The 17,984-nt window shown below is 38.5% G+C and overlaps 1 long non-coding RNA gene across 1 annotated transcript in view; it reads right to left on the bottom strand.

Annotated features, from left to right (window-relative positions):
• LOC113989302 overlaps positions 1-17,984 on the bottom strand; it is a 54,992-nt gene that overhangs the window by 1,578 nt on the left and 35,430 nt on the right. The window contains exon 2 of the long non-coding RNA XR_003541196.2: positions 9,152-9,230. This is a non-coding gene — a long non-coding RNA (uncharacterized LOC113989302). The remainder of the gene's footprint in view (positions 1-9,151; positions 9,231-17,984) is intronic.

Raw genomic sequence — 17,984 nt, 5'->3', positions numbered from 1 at the left:
GAGTGCAAGCCATCTTGGAGATAAGCCAGCCAAGAAAAATCAAAATATGACCTAATTTTCCCTCTACTTCAAGAAACCTCTCTGAAAAAGGAAAAATAATTAGTGTCCCAGTGTCTATATTTTACCTTCCAGATTTTGCTGAAAGTTTTCTCATACTGTGCAAAGGCAGCAGATAAAGCAGAGGCTTGGATCTAACCCTTTCATTGGGAAAATTTTAATCCATTTCTTGGCATATCTCCTGGGGCTTTAAAGATTATGACAACCCTGATAGTGGACTATAAAGAGTCAAACACATGAACTGAATCAAAACAGGCCTAAACAGAAATGTCTGAATCTAGAGCTGAAACTTACAGCTTTGCACCCTTCTTTTGTAGACAACAAAATCTCTGGATAAAAAAATCCCTTAAAGGTAGCATTTGTTTCAGCCAGTTTGGGCAGAACAGAATTAGATGATGACTGAAGTGAAAACTTCCTTGTGCCTGTGCAGCTTTGCAGAGATCCTAAAATCATTTGTGTTGCATATGCAGAGCTTAGTTACCAAGCAATTAAATGCTTGGAGGATAACTTTATAGATTAAACAGATAACTGGTTCAAAATAGCCGTGGCAGATCAAGAGTATCCTAGGACGTTACTCGTCTCGTTGGAGGCTGTGGCTACATAGCCTTTAATTTTACATTGCAGTGCTGTTTTGCTAATGATCACAGAGAAAGTCCAAGTACACTCAGACTTCTTAATTACATTTAACCCTTTATTAATTTTTATGTTTGAGCAAAGCTCCTAGAAACTTTTTTTATAAGAATAAATATTGCAAAAATGTGTTTGCCAAAAAATATTTGCAAAAAAGCAAAGTGCTCATTCTGAACTGCCAAACTGTGCAGCAGATCTAAGTGTATTTGTGGCAAGGGTGTTAATCAAAGGGATTACATGTTTAAATTGAGATTACATTAGGTAACATGTCTCTGTCCTACATTATGCTTGGAAGTGCCTCAAGGATTTAACTGATTTTTTCCTTATTTATTGTTTAACCATGCTCTGTACTTTAAAATAGTTCTGCAATACTTTTTAAGAACAGGACAGTAGGCCTTTCAAGGCATTTGTGAAGTATTCTTTTGCTACAGAGAGAAATACATGTTCACTTGAGATACACAACAGAGTGATCTAACAATTTAGACAAAGGCAACAATCTTACAGTCTTTTAGAACTTGTTGTATTCCATGTATTTCTTAAAGCAAACAGATCACAAATAGCCCCCCGACACAATAAAAATGGTAGACGGAAATGAGTTTGTAGAGATATCTGAAAAGTTCTCAGCATTAATGCACAAAAGACCAACATAGCAATTTTAGTAAACTTGAAAGGATTTTAAGAACACATGCTTACCAGGGATGTTTGACATGGGCTGAGCCTCTATGATTCTACATGTTAAATATTACATATTGTCCCTAAATTCCTTCCTATTTCCCTGACTGGTCTCCTTTGAGTTTACCATGTCTTGCAGCTGGAAGGAAACAGGCTGCTGAAAGGTTTGTATGTGAAGCAGTAGCATATCAGTGGAATATAACAATCTGAGGCAGAGGGAAGCAAGGTGAGTGAAACTCTACTTATAAGAAGCAGCAGGAGATTATAAATAACTTAAGGAGAGTACAGTTTCAGAAGAGGTGAAACTTGCTGATGCACTCAGAGATAAGGTTGAACTTGAGAACAGGAAAGTGTGACATCCTCCTTGGATACAGTTCTGGGGAAATCAGCATGAATTAAACAGTTTGTGAGTGCTGGCTCCTTGCTTGACATCCTCAGTCTCATTTTCCAAAAATACTGATGCCTTTGGCTTTGATACCTTGCAGGTGCCTGGATTCATGGTAAGTCATACTGCTGCTATTCAGTCCACAACTTACCAATTTTTCTCATTTTGTCTTTAAATGATCCCCATTCCAATTTAAGAAAGAAGGCTGGAGTTTTGCCAATGAAGAAGTGACCAGGGACACAGAAATGAAGGTGCAACTCAGCTTCACTACAGCTTTGCAATCCTTAATGACAGGTTTCCTGGCTGTTAAATAAGCTGGCATTTACCTTGAATTCCCTTTGTCTTTTATCATTATTGGGACTTTCAGCCATTTGAAGAAGGTAATGTCAGTTGGACATTTGGGCTGGTGGGAACTCAAGATGGCTATAATATCAAGAATGCTACTTTATGAAGTTCTAACTTCACTTTCCTCACTCCATAGGGGTATCACTTTGTGATAGGGGGTATCTTTCAGCCGAAGTGAGTAGGGTTTTACCCATTTGATCCATGTTTATCATTGCTTGGCATTTGTCTACATGTCCATTGTTTGTTTGTTCACATGCTGGCAGAAGCCATGATGACCCCAACAGTATTTCAGGCTTGGCCACTTGAAGACATTGTGTAGAAGAGTTTTAATGATACATTCAAAATGTGTAAAATGAAAGTGCAGATGGAAGCTAGAGGTAAGCTTTTCATCCACAAGACTCAGCTAGTTTATGATAAAATAGATTAGATATTTCAAATAAGTAAGCAATGAGCCTCTGATCCCAAACCACCTGTTTGTAGCCTTTGAAGACTGAGAGGTATTAACCTGAACTTCCCCAAGTACCTAAAGGAGCTTTTCAGCTTGAAAAAAAGTAAGATATTATCTGAATAATTACGTTAGCTGCATCTGCTTCACAAAGTAATATGTATGTATGGGAAACTTTAATACATAGGAAAATAGTCACAAACTATTATTCTAAAATACTGTAGCTCATTTTATTGCAAGACCTGTCAGAGGGTGTGTGTGTAAATTCCTCACGGTACTGTAAAAACACAAATATAAGTTAGTCTAAGTCTTTTAAATGTATCTGGTGTACGTTACCCAAAAAAAAACCCCTTGCATTCCACTAGGGTGTTTGATTTAACAACAACAGAAATAAATCAGGGGTTATCCTGATACTAGCTGAAAAATTATCTCACTGAACGTGTTTTCTTCACAGCTGGGAACCTGCTGGCCACTTGTATTTCTAATTGCGCAACTGTTCGTAGTCATGTGGTATCCCTGGGATATCTGCATCAATTATTTACAGAGATACTTTTAAAATACTATTTTTAATAGATATATTCTGTTTTCAATGGAACTGAACTAAAAGCAAAGACAGCTAGCACCACGTGCCTGGAGAAGCCTCCATGAGCTACTGGAAAGCACTTCTTGATTTACAGGCAGGTTTTGGAAAGCCAAATGAATTGTTTATATAAAAGAATGTTTATATAAAAGCATTACTCTCCATAACTTCCTCTAACTGGACTGTCCTTTCATTTATATATTTTTCCATCAACTCATTTAGACTGATTAATTGTACCTAAAAATAGTTTAGATTTACTTTATCATTTTATACTCAAAATAACACCACAAAATGGATCATGCCTACATGCAGTTATCTAAGAAAACCTACTCTGTTATTTCAGGTCATTCCTTTTGGAGTCTGAAAATCATTGAGCCCCAGATTTACATAACCATGAAAATCAAGGAAGGTAAGGGCAAGAATCTGACCCCCAACTTACAGTGTAACAAAGATTATTCTTTAGGCTGTAGAGAATGTCTCACTTTTAGATATCCTTTTAGAAACAGAGCATGACTGCAGTGCTGCTAATGGAATCATCCCAGATCTATGTTGGTGTTACTTCAAATAAATCCAAGTTTCCTGAATCTTAACTTTTTTGCATGTGCTGGAGCAATTTTTGCATGTACCAGGAGATAGATTTACACCACTGGAGCCAAAGGAAGAACTCAGTGAATAGCAAGTTCTAATGCTGTCTGGGACAAATCACAAAACAGAAACAAACCCAAATGTAGTTCATTATTCTGTGCCCTGCAATGTGGTCTTTTCAGAGAAAAAACAAAACAAACCAAAAAACCCAAAGCAAAACAAAAAGAGGATTAGAGTAACTTCAGAGGAAAAAGTGGGACTATACCTGCACACCAGACAGACTGAACTTTAACAGTATACACATTTGTTCACACATTTTCAGCCTGCACAAAACTCAAAAATGTTCTGAAACACTTAATACAAGGGAGAACAGCATAGACATAATTTACCTGTTACTTATCTACTTCAGAAAACAGATTTCTGCCTCAAGCTATAAATCATTAAGGCCTCTAACTTTCAAACAGTGCATCACCAATTGGCTTTCCGGTTTATAAAAATCATCCCAATGTGCCTCAGCACTGTTTTCTTTTAAGAAAGCCTACAGAGAGCCAGCTGTCTGAGCTGGTTGTGTTGCTATGTAAGATTCGTGCATAAGTGTCTCTCTGGGAGTTTTGTTTTGGTTCTATCATTTAATATTCATGACAATCACCATTAACCTGCCAGCTGAGCTGTCTTAGCATCCTGCCTCCAGACAAGGTCAAAAGTTTATTCCTAGCCCACACAGCTCCTGGAAGCCTACATTTCCACATTACAGGCTATTTTGGCTTGCAATCCTTATGTTTAAACTAACAGGATGAATAAAAAAAAACCCAGAAGAACTTGTAAGGAAAAGATAAAGCAAGAACGTGAGGGTGTTCAGTACTCCTAGTTAGGGACAACATGGTTAAGCAATTAATCTGATCATTCCAGCCCATACACCCAGGCTTTGGGAAAGCTGACAATTCAAATGTGCCCATTAATAATAAAATGTGATGGGGGAAAAAGGGGAGGGGGAAAATCCTTGCTTTTAAGCTGTATGGAGTAAACTGCCACCTTAAAATTACTCATACCCCACTGCATATCTGTCAAAATAATATACAAATATTTCAGTAGTAAATAATTTCAATGTCACTAAGAGGAAATATATTCATGCTAAAAGCGGATTCTGTAATTACATTGTTATTTTAATGCATATATTTTTTCATCAAGAATGTCAGAATAATCAAATGATGATTAACACTCTAGACAATTCAACTACACAAAACGTGGAGAAGTCCAAAGGATGCTAAGTTTCAGCTTCCCCAGTCAGAAAGAAAAAAATATACAGTAGGCCCCCATCCTGCCAATGTGGAGCAAACTGAAAAGACCCCCCCATCGAGAGAGAGGTAGTACAAATTTTGATGTTGTCAGCCACAGCAGAGTAAGAGAAGACCAGAGCCAGCCTAACTGCATGGTTGGCTCCTGCCTCATTATTTCAGACTAGTGAAGTGGGGAAAGAAGAAACACACGTTTTAGAGTGAACTGTTGGGAATTAAGTATTATTTTATATTGTACATAGTGACTAGAAGAAATACACATTGAATTATATTTCTCCCTTTAAGTTCCTGTGATGTTTTTTGTTCAACTGCAGTTGAATGGATGGAAAGAGGAAGAGGCTTACTTGTTGCCTTAAGGAATAAAAATGTTTTTCCTTATTGTACACTACACCCCACAATGGAGCATCAGGGATGGATTTGTCAAAAAACAGCAACTGAGGGAATTAAGAGCTCACTCTTAAGACTACAACATCTCATCATCTTTGCTAAGGAGGCACACATTTTCCAGAGGGAAGCAGTCTCCCCGGGGATGTTATTAGTAACAATGTACTTCTAGGATTACCTTTCAAAAATAAAGCTTTTTATAAAAGCTCCTACGTAAAACTTCAGATAACAGACTTCTGAAACATGACAGTGGATAAATAACTTCATGAATGTTTCTTCCCCACCGACAAAGAATTTAGGTGATTTAAGGAATGTGAAATACAAATATCTAACATGATAAACAGCTGTCTACACATAAAATGAAATTACCAAAACCTGGAACAGTAAGGAAGAATAGAGCAAGGGCCTCTTAGTTTGTATCTAAAGGGCATCCTAAATGGGGATGCAATACTGTGAACTAAATCACAGTTCACTTGCCCTTCCTGGGTGGAACCAGCTCAGTCCTGATGGGACAAGCTCCAGCAGCTTTCACCAAACTCTTCCTGTGCTATAAACCAGCACTGCTCAGTCCTGTTTCAGCCTCCTGCTGCCTTCTGTAAAATCAACTCTACTCCATTTAGACTAATTTAAGGCTCTGGCAGGAGAAAGTCCACCAGGACTCAAAGTCTGTTAAGAAATCCTCACAGAAAGACTCAATTTTCTAGCATGTCTTTTCATATTGCCCATATCCTTTCATAAGCACGATTCTGTGAGCTGGCTAATAATGACAAGGTTTTCCTGCACTTCTGAGGGGAGGAAAAAGCTCTTGTTCTAAGTATGACCATTATGAGGCATATAAATATTATCATGTTTATGCAGAAAATAATTATTTTATATTTTTAGTAAGAGCTGTTTATCAATATTGTTAGGTGCCTTAACACTATTAAAACTAAAATCAAGGAGGGGGGGGAATCAGCAAAAATAAAGGATAAGCAGGTCCTACTGCATACCAAATAGCAACTCAATACAAGAAAAAAAATATTTTTTCTCAGATTTCTTTCTGGAAGCCACTTTTTGGAAGGTTTTCTCTTCTTCAAATCCAGCCATAACTATGGCTTTATGACAACGTGGCATAACTGTTGCATTTTCAAAAAAACAGCGTGTTCCCATTAGACTGTTTCTGATCTCCCTATAGCCACAAGCTACACTTAATATTGTTTATTTTCTATAATTTGTGAGATCATGTTTTACCCTCAAGTACATTTCATGTAAATATTGCTTTACCCACTGTTGATTTAAAACAGCTAAAGGAAGTAGGAACAGGACAGCAAAGTATGCAGTAATAGGCAACAGGCCTGCAGAGAAAGTTTAAAGAAAATTTCAGTTCAGAGAGTAGCTCTTTCTGTAAAAGTAGAAATCACCTACAGGCAATTTTCCTTGATTTTAGGAGCCTATTAACTTTGATATTTATAAAACTCTTAAGCTGTTCCTTTGGAAACAAGCAAATGCTCCTTCAGGTGGTTATGAAGCATGGGTATTTTTCTCTAGAAAGCTTCTTTAGAAGTAATAAAAAAAAGAAATGAAGAAATTTAATTCTTGTAAATATACCATCAAGGCAGCTAAAAGAGCAATCAAAGTTTGCTTCACATTTCAGTCCACATTTTCCAGGAACTCCCAACTAGAAAACTTTATTAAATTTAATAGTAAATTTAATTTAGAAAGAGTGCTGTTTCCACTGTATTTTTCTTCCTCAAATGCTTTCCTAGATTGATGCTTTCATAGCAGGTTTTTCTTTTGTTTGCTTTGTTTCTATGCAACTTGAAATCATAAACCAATTTTCAACCAGTGTACATCAGAGAAATACAGAGCTACAACTGACCCAGGCTGATTTTCACTATTTTAGAATCTAGTCCTTCCTCCTTTCCCTGGACCACAATAACTTCCTACACTATCAGCTTTAATGTTTTCTGTGGTGCTCAAAAGCCTATGTATTTTATGTTATTTAGATTAAGCACCAAAAAAGGACCTCTCTAATTATTAACATCATTATAGTTCAACTTTTCTTCCAGAATTCTAAAATTAAATGGGTGTTTGCTTTTGGCTAGAAACACACTGGAATTTCAGAGCTCTGCTGCTGCATTGCACATGTATATTATTATCCCTTTCACTTCATGTCTCCTTTTGAAGAATTTTAAGGCATCCACACTACTGAAAGTTTTGGCAAATGTTGTTGCAAGATACGCTATAGGATAACTAATGATGAACTCTGAAGCAATTGCTAAATCTAGCTAAAAGCTATAGAAACAAACTATATGTTTTGATGATGTTTATTCTTGATTTTGCTGGGGAGAAAACCAAAATCCCCCCAAAAATTCAAATTAAACCTTGTTTTCTAATTGCACGCTAATTTACATAATGAAATAACTCTCCAGGGGTTTCACTGCCAGTCTAAGATAACAACCCTGCAATCTGGCTTTTGCACTAAGTAACCACTTCTGATTATTGTTTTTATATATAATCAGGATTAGGCAAAGATCTTTCTTAATACTAACCTAGAAAAGCTAAAACCCAGAAGGAGTAAAGGCCTTTAAATATTCAGTATAGCAAAATGCAGATTTGTCTGCCCTAGACTTTAAGAACATGGCAATGAGTACCTCCCCTGTTTAAGGCTTAGTTTAGACTGTTAAATAACACTTCTGATATTCTTTAAATTTCACTGTCTGAGATAAGAAAGACCAAAAGTTCTTGAAAAACCAAATGCCATTTAGGTCTTCTAAAAGGAAGTGGAGCTCAAAAGAACTGACAACAGCACATTTCAAAATACAGTAATAGGTTGGTTCCTAAACCCGCCCTTTACAAAGAAGTGGGAGGCACATGTTCCCTGCCTGTTTTCCTGGACAGCCTCAGAGAAAACCGACAGGAAACAGAGTGAAATGAAGCTGGTTTGTAGTCCTAGAGAAAAAAAATGGTTTTGAAATATAGCTGTGGCAAACAGAGGATGCAGACAAATACATATTTATCTCCCAAGCACCAGCCACAAGACAGGTAAATTAAAAAAAAATAAATCTGAGCCATGTGGATGCAAACACAAAAGTATGTGCATATAGTTTTAGCAAAATGGTGTGGCCCAGTCAGAAATGTTACATATGCAGGGAAGAAAACACCCCAAATCAGTGAAGCACTTTGTAGAAAATGATCCTGAATTCCCACAAAGAGAGAAAAAAGGGAGCAAGAGTTTTCTGAGTGCAGCCCTGACTGAAAAGAGAGGCTTGGGCTACTGCCAAAGGAGCTGTTTCCTATTGTCTTTTTTCCTGCTACATTCAGGAAAACAGGACCTCAGTTTAATCCTACTTTGATTACAAAGAATGTACACAAAGATATATCACTTCATATAAACATCTTTGACATAAATAAACTAGAGGAGCTCAAATATTGGCCAACAACTAAAGTAAAAAGTTATGTAACTTCTTTCATATGTACTGAGGAAAAATAGACAGGAAAAAATATCCATCAGAATTCTGAGACATATCAGACTTTTAGGATTCAGAATTTGTAATCTAAGTTGTTTTTTAACTTAAAGAATTAAACACATAATATGAATATAAGGAAACATACTATTTCACAATATACAGATGAAACTTTCTGAAAATAGTGTGGAGAATTGAAGAATGGAAACAATTATCTAGTCATCACATTACCTTGAAACCTAAAGATCTCTATTACATTCCTCCCTAACCCCAAATTCCTGTATTAGCCAAGCAAAATCACTGAAACACAAAATTCTCAACACTCACCTTCACAGGTTCTTCTGAAATCACTGCCTGGGGCATTACTCTGTTCTCCCCTGTATTTCACATCATGGAAAGCTGTGTCCTATGAAGGAGTACAAAATTCTTTGATTCTATGCAAGTCAGAGACCTTGAAGTTTTTAATCTCAAAAGGATTTTTTAAGCATTTTCCTGCGTTAATTTATTTTTGATGCCTCAAACAAACACAAGCTGATAATGTGCATAGCGAAAGGTTTCCATTGCTTAAGCAATGCAGCAGCTGAGCAAAACAAAGGCCTGCTCCTGTACTCTCAACTCACACAGGTAACCAAAAGTCTCTCTTAATGTCTATTTTTCCAGAATAGGATTTCATGGGAAGTTTCAAATGTATGTCTCTCTCAATTCTGTTTCAGAACAGAGAATTAAATAGCGGGTGCAGACTTTTCCAGAAAAGGGAAATCTAGTTCTTGTTTATCTGAAGTTACTTCAACTGACCTGAGCCAGAAACCCCTGTCAGGAAAAAAGGAAGTGTACCTGGTGCATTTTCACTACCCAGCCTAACAAAGTATTTGCTTACGTATTGTAACTATTGAGAAAGGCAGTACTGATTTTTACTTATTTTGTCAAATAATACTCAGTTATTGGCAGCAGGTTTAGTACAGTGATACAGAGCCCAACTGGGAAGAATGGGCTGGTAAAAAGTGCCCTTGTAAAGGAAGAAAAATGCATTTCTTATCTGTTAATCTTGCTTATATCTCATAGTCTCTCACATTGAGAGTTGGACTGGTGTGTCATATCATTGCAGTCAGTTGGGCAGCAGTGAACAGCTGGCTTTCCACACTGACCCATTTATCTTTCAGTGATGTAGGTTGTTCACTCTGAAAGGACGGTCCTTGTTCAGGAAAGTGGAACAAGAGAGACATCCAGCGGCTGCACCATTTAAGTCTATTTTTAAACATGACTAGAGACAAACTAAACTACCTTCTTTACTAGTCCACGACCCTTCACATATAAAAACCTCATTTATTAGCCAACTCCCAGAACCAGAGAAAAAAATATTCCAGTGGCTGAAGCACTACTGTCATCTCTCCTGTGTATTCTTCCTGCAACCTACAGACTTCCTCACTGCATACTCCAAGTCCCATCCGCAGTTCTCCCTTTTTCTCTGAAGCTTAATTTCATTATTTTGTTTCTGAACTCCACAGATAAATTGGGATAGGTCTATTAACTTCCATGAGGCTATACTGGTCTGGGTCAACCCAGAGTCTCATTCCAATCCTTTGCCACTCCAACATGTACTTTTCACATGTACTATCTTCTGTTCAAATATTTTCTTTAACCTTAAGTCTATTTGTACTACTTATTTTTATCTGCATAGTAAATAGAGTTCTCAGTCAATACTGATAGAAAATTCCTGAAAATGAGTTGTAAATCCTAGTATAAGCGGTTTGATCTTCATGTAAGAGCAAAGAGAAACAGTTTGTTAAATCTACTAAGATAAATTAGTAGTATCTACAGTATTTGTTATAAGAAAATTCCATGTTTTTAATGTCACATATAAAAAAAATTATTTCTTGTATATAAAAAGACAGCTTATTTGGGAATGTAAATCAGCAAAAAAGGGCTTATAAACTTAAAAATCTGAAGACAGGATGGGGAAATATAAGGGAAACATAAGGATAATTTTTTACAAAATATTAGCAATATTAATTTAGAAGTAATTTAATTGAAAAAAATCGACTTTGTCACTGCTACATGATAAGTAATTAATTTTTAAAGGACTTGACCCTTACAAACTTAAAAGATCTAAATGAAAAGTTCTGTTAAGAGAGTAGGGAATGGGTTAAATCTTCCATATTTAGTGAAGAATTGAAGGCAGGCAATTGCTGACTTCACTTACAGCAGTGCAGGATTAGGTGTTAGGAATACAGTTAAGGGATGAATTTCCCAGCTTCTAAAGAGAAAACTCTATGCATTCAGTGGGGTAAAATCAGGTAATGTGATGAACCAAAATTAGCAGGATATGCTACTTAGGAAAAAACTGACATACGCAGTATGAAAAGGAATTTGGTTCCCTTTTTAAAACACATATGTATGGAAAAGCCATCACACATAAGCCAAACAACATATCAAGCTGCAATACAGTTATTCCTTATTAAAAAAAACACACACACACACCCAAACAAACAAAAAGACAACAACAAAAAACCCAACCCAACCAACCAACTGAAAAAAACAAAACACAGAAAAAAACCAGAAGGCTCAAGTCTTGTACTGTGCACTCTGATGAAATATTGCACTCTACTGTGCACTTTCTTGCCAGGGTTTTTTAACTGTGCTGCCAAATAAACACTTGCCCTCCTCCCAATAATAATAAAAAAAAGAAGTAATGAATGTAGAAATGCAGTAGACCTATTTTTCAATTTGAAATCTCTTTTAAAAGAGGATGTACCTTGGCCTTGCTGTAAGGCCGAGTTGTTCATGTTGTCTCACCTTAGGGATGTGTCTGAGTATTCATGTGGCACATCCCAGTCAGCAAATCCCCCTCCCCCAGGCAACTGGGAATACCTAAGTGAGGAGCTTATATTTCCCCTGCTGACCATGTACAGGAGGGCTGTTTTGTTTCAATATTGAGTCCTGTGTTTGTAAGTGATCAAACAATAACAGCTGTTGGTGAACATTATCCACAATTCACTTATGCAGGTGGATATCCACGGCTCCAACCTGTGACGAACAGCTTCATCTCAAGCCTCAGCAGCAAGTCAGTTGTCAGCAAGCCTCACTTCCTTGGCCAGTCTGGGGAGGGATAACTCAAGTGGCGGTGGACCACTGCAGAATCCCAGAAGATGTGCATGTCATGCTACCTGGATGGATGTGGAGCCAACCAAGGACTGTTGGCAATAACAGACAAGAATTGTTGGTAATAACCAAGGACTGTTGGTATTAACAAGATGGGGCTAGAGAAGGGGGATCACACGGAGATAGGGCAGTACTTTTCTGGGACAAACACTTTTGTTGTAGTTCCTGAAGGTAAGTACAACACAGTACAGCACAAGTGCAGCAATGAGGCCAAGAAGTAGGTGAGGACTATAGTGGGAGATTAAGACCACTACAGACCCCCAAAGCCCTCCAACCCATTTCCAGAAAGGCCTGAAAGAACGGACTGCACATGATAACTAATTTGCATAGAAAGTGAGAAACATGTCCGTGGGGTGGAGAAACCTGTCCATAAAAAGATGCCCCCACCAAGCCTGGACTGCACTCCCCAGGACATCCCATCGGCTGGACCAACGCTGAAACCAGGATTGATATCCCATCAGCTGGATCAACACTAGAACCAGGACTGGTGATCTCTTTCTCTTTCCCTCTTTAGTTCAACTCTTCCTTTCTCTCTTCCCTTTCACCCTACCCCTTTATCCAAAACCCACTGCCATGTGCCTATATACTAGGTCAGAGAAGAATAACATACCAATTTCCATGCCAAGTGTGTAATTTGCTAATAAAACTTTCTGATTGTTTGTGAACCCTCTGACTTTTGCTGTTCCTTTCGACCACAAGCATTTGTGAATCTTAGGTGCTTCCTTCCCCTTAAGGGTGGGTCATCACAACCACACAGGTGGTGAACCATACGTGTACTAAAGTCTAAGCAACACTTTGATATCTTAAAACCCTGTATGTCAGAGAGCTATTACATACAAAGCAAGCCACCCATGCAAACAGCTATTTACTACAGGACACAGGCACAGAATAATGTGGTTTGTCTGACGAATCACAGAACTTGCATTCCTGCTATTTCCTCCACAGCAAATCCTTCATGGATGCCTTTGGAGCAATACTTTGTAACACAGTGAGCTACAGCCCACTGCACATACATCTGCCACACCTCAAATTAACTTTGATCAATGTTACATTCACTATCCAGTTGTTGCACTCAAATGACCTCTGTTGAGGATTTGTCTATCTGCCAAGTCCTGAAGAGTGGCCTGTGAAAACAGAGAGACAAAAACAGAAACACCTTTTCATTTATCTGTACTAATGAAAATCATTAAGTCTTACGTAATTGCTGTACTCTGGAGATCTAAAGTCCCTCAGATTACTACTTCACTGGGGGAAAAAGTGACACTGGCTGGAGACGATACTTGTTTCTTATGAACGTCTTTATTTCTACACTTATCCCTTTGGAGGAGTGCAGAAAAAAGCATGTGAATTTTCTTCTATTAGAAGAGTTAGTTATCAACAGGGTAACTCGTGGAATTTTCACCTGTACATCGTTACAACCTTTGCAAAGCCAGAACAGCATTACTGCCCTTCAAGAACATTATTAAGGTGTGAGCAGAACAAAGGCAGTGCCTGCCTTGGAGGGCTGAGAGCAGAATATTTTACCACTAGAGAGCAGTATAACGTAATCTCCTGGAAACGCTGCATCGGGCCGGGAAGACTCTTGGATTCAACACAGTTTAGGAACCTGACAACCTGAAGTTAGAAGGCTTCGTGTAGTCAAGTGAGGAGGAGAAAAGAACGTCACATTAATGATTTACTGGGACATAGATAGGAGCACCTACATACAGCCACAGCAAAGAGAACCTTGGGTGTGAGCACGCTTGTCAGTGCCAGGCAGAGCTGATGGGGTGTCTTTGCTTCTCTATCAGGTCGGGGGTTACAGAGAAGTCTTAAAGACTTAAAGTTGCTACATGGCACAAACTCTGAAATGCCCTCTCCTTTTTACTAGTCCCCTTCTCAGGCAAAACGGTATCAGCTTTGATGGAAAAATTGTCTACCTGAGAACTGAGTAAAATCTGGAAAAAGGCTTCTAGCAATTGACCACTTAACAGACTATGCACAGAACTGAAGGGATCAATGAGTTCATATAATAAAATTAATAAAGAAAATATCAGAGGTAATTACAGTTCTTTATTCTTTAATATCATCGTCTTCTCGTTGTGTCCTACAACACAATTCTGATCCCATTTAGGAATCAAGTCACTGACTTCAACATGCTGCAAGCTTCAACACCTCCTGTGGCAGCAGGGCCCAGGGCACAATGGAGAAAAGGACAATGAGATGACTGCATCAAAGATCAACAGTATCATACAAAAAATTTCAGGTTGGTTAGGGGTTATTTTCTTTCTACCAGTGAATAAACTTATGTCCATTCCATTCTAGCACAGCATGTTCTTCCAGTGCTTAGAAGCAATGAGATTCCTATTCAACCTGCTACAGAAAGGAGGGATCTGAATGGGGATCCACAGGTACTCAGATATAGACCTCTGTTCTGAGCAAAATAACGACATATAACCCAGAAATTCCCAAAAGATTTAGTTACGCCCTCTTTCCTGCTCCTCTGCACCAAAATAAGGTTTATTTTCACAAACATCTCAGCAACAGTGCTGGCTTAACACCTTATTCCCTCCAGTTTACTCCCACCACCTTACTTGTGCCAGGACAACTGCTGGTACAGGCATACATTGAACCATATTGAGGAAAATAACCCTCTCCTACCCCTTCCTCCCTCCCCCCCCCAAAAAAAACCCAAAAGGATTTTAAAAAACATTAATCAATTTCCTCATCTTGTTCACTGTGCAGTCACACTGACTGTTACGATGGCATACGTGAATATGTGGGTGAAGATGGGCAGTAACCAAGAATGAATGACAAACAGATGACACTACTGGGTTTATGAAACCACAGCCTTGGTGGAGGCTGAGCATGACCATTAATCACTGTTGAAGCACATTTAACTTTGGCACCAGTCAAACTATTCGGCTCTTAACATTTTAACCTGATCACCTGGCCAAAATTCAGGTAGGTTTTTCCAGTTAGGAGATCCTAGTATAGAATTTAACTACAAAATAGTGTTGGTTTAATTATTCCTAAGTTCACAAACAATAATTCGTTTTAACTGCTAGTTTTAATAACTAGCATTAATTTTTCATTTCAAGGCATTCCACCATCCTCTCATGCTGCTGTCCACTTCCACCTGGCTCACTGGGCTTTTCACCCCATCACTCACAGCATACTTGCAAAGGCTGCTGGATCAGCTTTTGCCACAGCAGAGGAACAGGAGGAGCCAGGGAAGAAGTGGGACTCTTCAGGCTGTAGCTCTGCTGCTGGGAGCATAGAAACTTTCATCAACGCCAGACTGTTTTTAGGAGACTCCTGACCTTGTTTCCAGGCTATGCTTCCACACCGCAGTTTCAGCCTCTCAGCTGTGCCAACTACAAGTACTCAAACTACTTGAGTACTTGCACTCTCGCTGAAGAGTTAGAAACCTCCCACAGAGAGAAGGCAGAAACAAGAGCTTACTTTACTCTTTGTTTGTTTTTCTTCTTTTCCACCCAATTTATTTATCGGCTATACTTTCAAGATAAAACTAACAAGCCCTTTTACAGGGTCAGATCTTCTCCAGCTGTGCAAGAATCAAACAAATGCGACAGCTGAAAGTGCCCCCAGCTGGTAAAGCATGATGCTGTTCTGAGAGCTCTTGCTCAGCTTTGCTTTACTCTTACTCAAGATATGCTTCCTACTCACTCTGTGGTTTTTCTGTTTTAGTTCCTGAACTCAGCTCTTTCTTCTGCATATGTGCTTTCCCCCTCTCACGATTACTTAGTATTGCCCATTAGTACAATTTGTTCAAATATCTGAGTAGCCCGTGCTTACTTTTTTCCCAGAACTGCTGACGCGCTTGAGTATCTTCTAAAACACGGTATCATTTCTTTAATATAAAATTACAACAAATACAGGGCATCAGTAAAACCACCTGAGTTCAGGAAAATACCTAACTAGTTAAAAATGGAATATTTAAGCACACACAAACATATCTCTTTAGCCCAGCTGTATCTTCCCCTAGATACAGTCACATACGCATCTACAAGCTTAAACTGGTCATAGAAAAGGAGATTTTATATAAATAATTGTAAAAAAAACTTAAGGGGAATCAGTAGTTCTAGTTTTTCCCCTTGAATATTGTACATTTTGATTTCAAAAAGAGATAAGCTCTGTGCCTACCAAGAAGGGATAAAACCACTTTTATGATCCTATATTGCATAATGCCTGCAGATTTGAAGGTAAGTAGTTACAGATATTTTACAGAGACATTATCTCTCTTCCCAGTTTCATCAATTCATATTGCAAATCAGGTTTTAAAGCCTTCATTTAGCTGCAGAAAACACAGTGGCTGCTAGAATGGAGCAGTAGTCAATAAATATATTTTAAGGTAATTTCAAAGATGTGCACTGTGAAACTTAGAAAATTTGCTCAATACCACATACATTAATCCTATATCATCTGAAGAGGAAAGGCTGAAAAATAAATTTTTTAGACTTACTTCTGCTTAAAAAAATAAATCTTCAGGATGGCATTATACAAATGAAGTTATGGTGACCAACTTATACTGAACCCTTCTGTCCAACAGTCCTTCTACTTGCTCTGCTCAGTGTTTATTTTCATTTCTGAGCACATCGGACTGGCATTCCACTTGTAGGTGTAGTAAGAGAAAACCAAACTTGAACTCCCTTTGTACACTGTACAACTTGCAAGCCTGGATGCCTACATTAAGCCAAGTAAAGGTCAGAGCAGACAAGCTGTAATTATACTTGTCATTAGAAGAAACTCAAGGCCTCAGTCCAGAAATCTGTCAATGAAATTGCTTAGCCTTCAGTTGCCGAGTACTATACAGATGTTCAGCAGTACTTTCCTAGATAGGATCCTAAATACTGACTGGGATTCCAAGTACTTTACAGTAGATTCTCCAGCCTTTTCAACAGGACTGTTTTTACCTCACTCCATAGAGCAGTACCCAGTCATGTGACTGCTTAATGCTCATGCAGTCCCCTGCCCGTATCACAGCTGCACCTGTGGCTGTATTAGCCAGTTTTAAAGCTTTGTACTACATGATTTATGAGAAGTACAGTCACTGCCTCAAGTAGAATATAGTACCTCTAGTAGATGGGTTCTTGTCTGCTCTGGTTGAAATTATAGGAAATTCTCCAGTTTTAAAGTTTTGCTGGTCTTGGCAAGAAGGTGTAGTGACAACAGGTTAAATGCCTGAGCTGACCTGATCTGCTTTTTCAGCCCTAAAGGTTGCTTTTCCATGTGAGAATCAGGATGCTGTCACGTCAGCACAAGGAAAAGGTGCTGGGTAACCATATGTATGGTATCAACGCACATAACCACACCTGTGGTATCTGTTCGGGGGAAAAGCATCACTTCCCAAAACTGCTAGCATGATACCTTCCCACAAGCATGACATTGTCTATTTTGGAGGGGAAAAACGAAGAAAGACAAGATTCTATGTTCCTCATAGTGTCAGGTGACCTACCCCACTGTGGTGAAGCACGTGAGGCTGGCTAAATCCCACTACGATATATAATTTGACATGTAACTTAGACCTAGGCATGTCAGCCAAGTGACTGAGCAGATGTGGCATTTAAAAGTGTGTCAACTTTTTCCTGGACAATCTTAAAGAAAAAGGAAACAAAACTAACCCAGACTCTTCTATCATCCTGATTACAATCTTTGGTGATTATTTTACTTCAAATTTTTGTCTGTGTCATGTAATTTTTCCCTCTCTGTCCTCCTCAAACCTTGGCTGTGGGAGTTTTCCCAAAGTGCCACTGACAGGAAAGCAAGAGCAAAACTGCTGCTCTGGATCACGTGAGCTGTCACAGAGACCCTGTCCCTGACCCCGACATTGCTCTATGTATTTTAATGTCTATCTGGAGAGGCAACATGTCTTTAAGCTACAACATTTGCATATGATCACAAAAGTCTGAAGGGAGTACATTCTCCATCTCATGACCAAAGCAATGGTCATGCTCCTGCATCCTACTTCTGTCAAGCAAATACCTGCTCATCTAAATTA

The sequence above is a fragment of the Pipra filicauda genome, unplaced genomic scaffold (genome assembly GCF_003945595.2).
Source record: "Pipra filicauda isolate LSUMZ 115617 unplaced genomic scaffold, ASM394559v2 scaffold221_size1283894_pilon, whole genome shotgun sequence".
In the NCBI taxonomy this organism is placed as follows: Eukaryota; Metazoa; Chordata; class Aves; order Passeriformes; family Pipridae; genus Pipra; species Pipra filicauda.
Note: the sequence above shows the minus strand (reverse complement) of the source record. Positions and strands in the feature narration are given on the sequence as shown.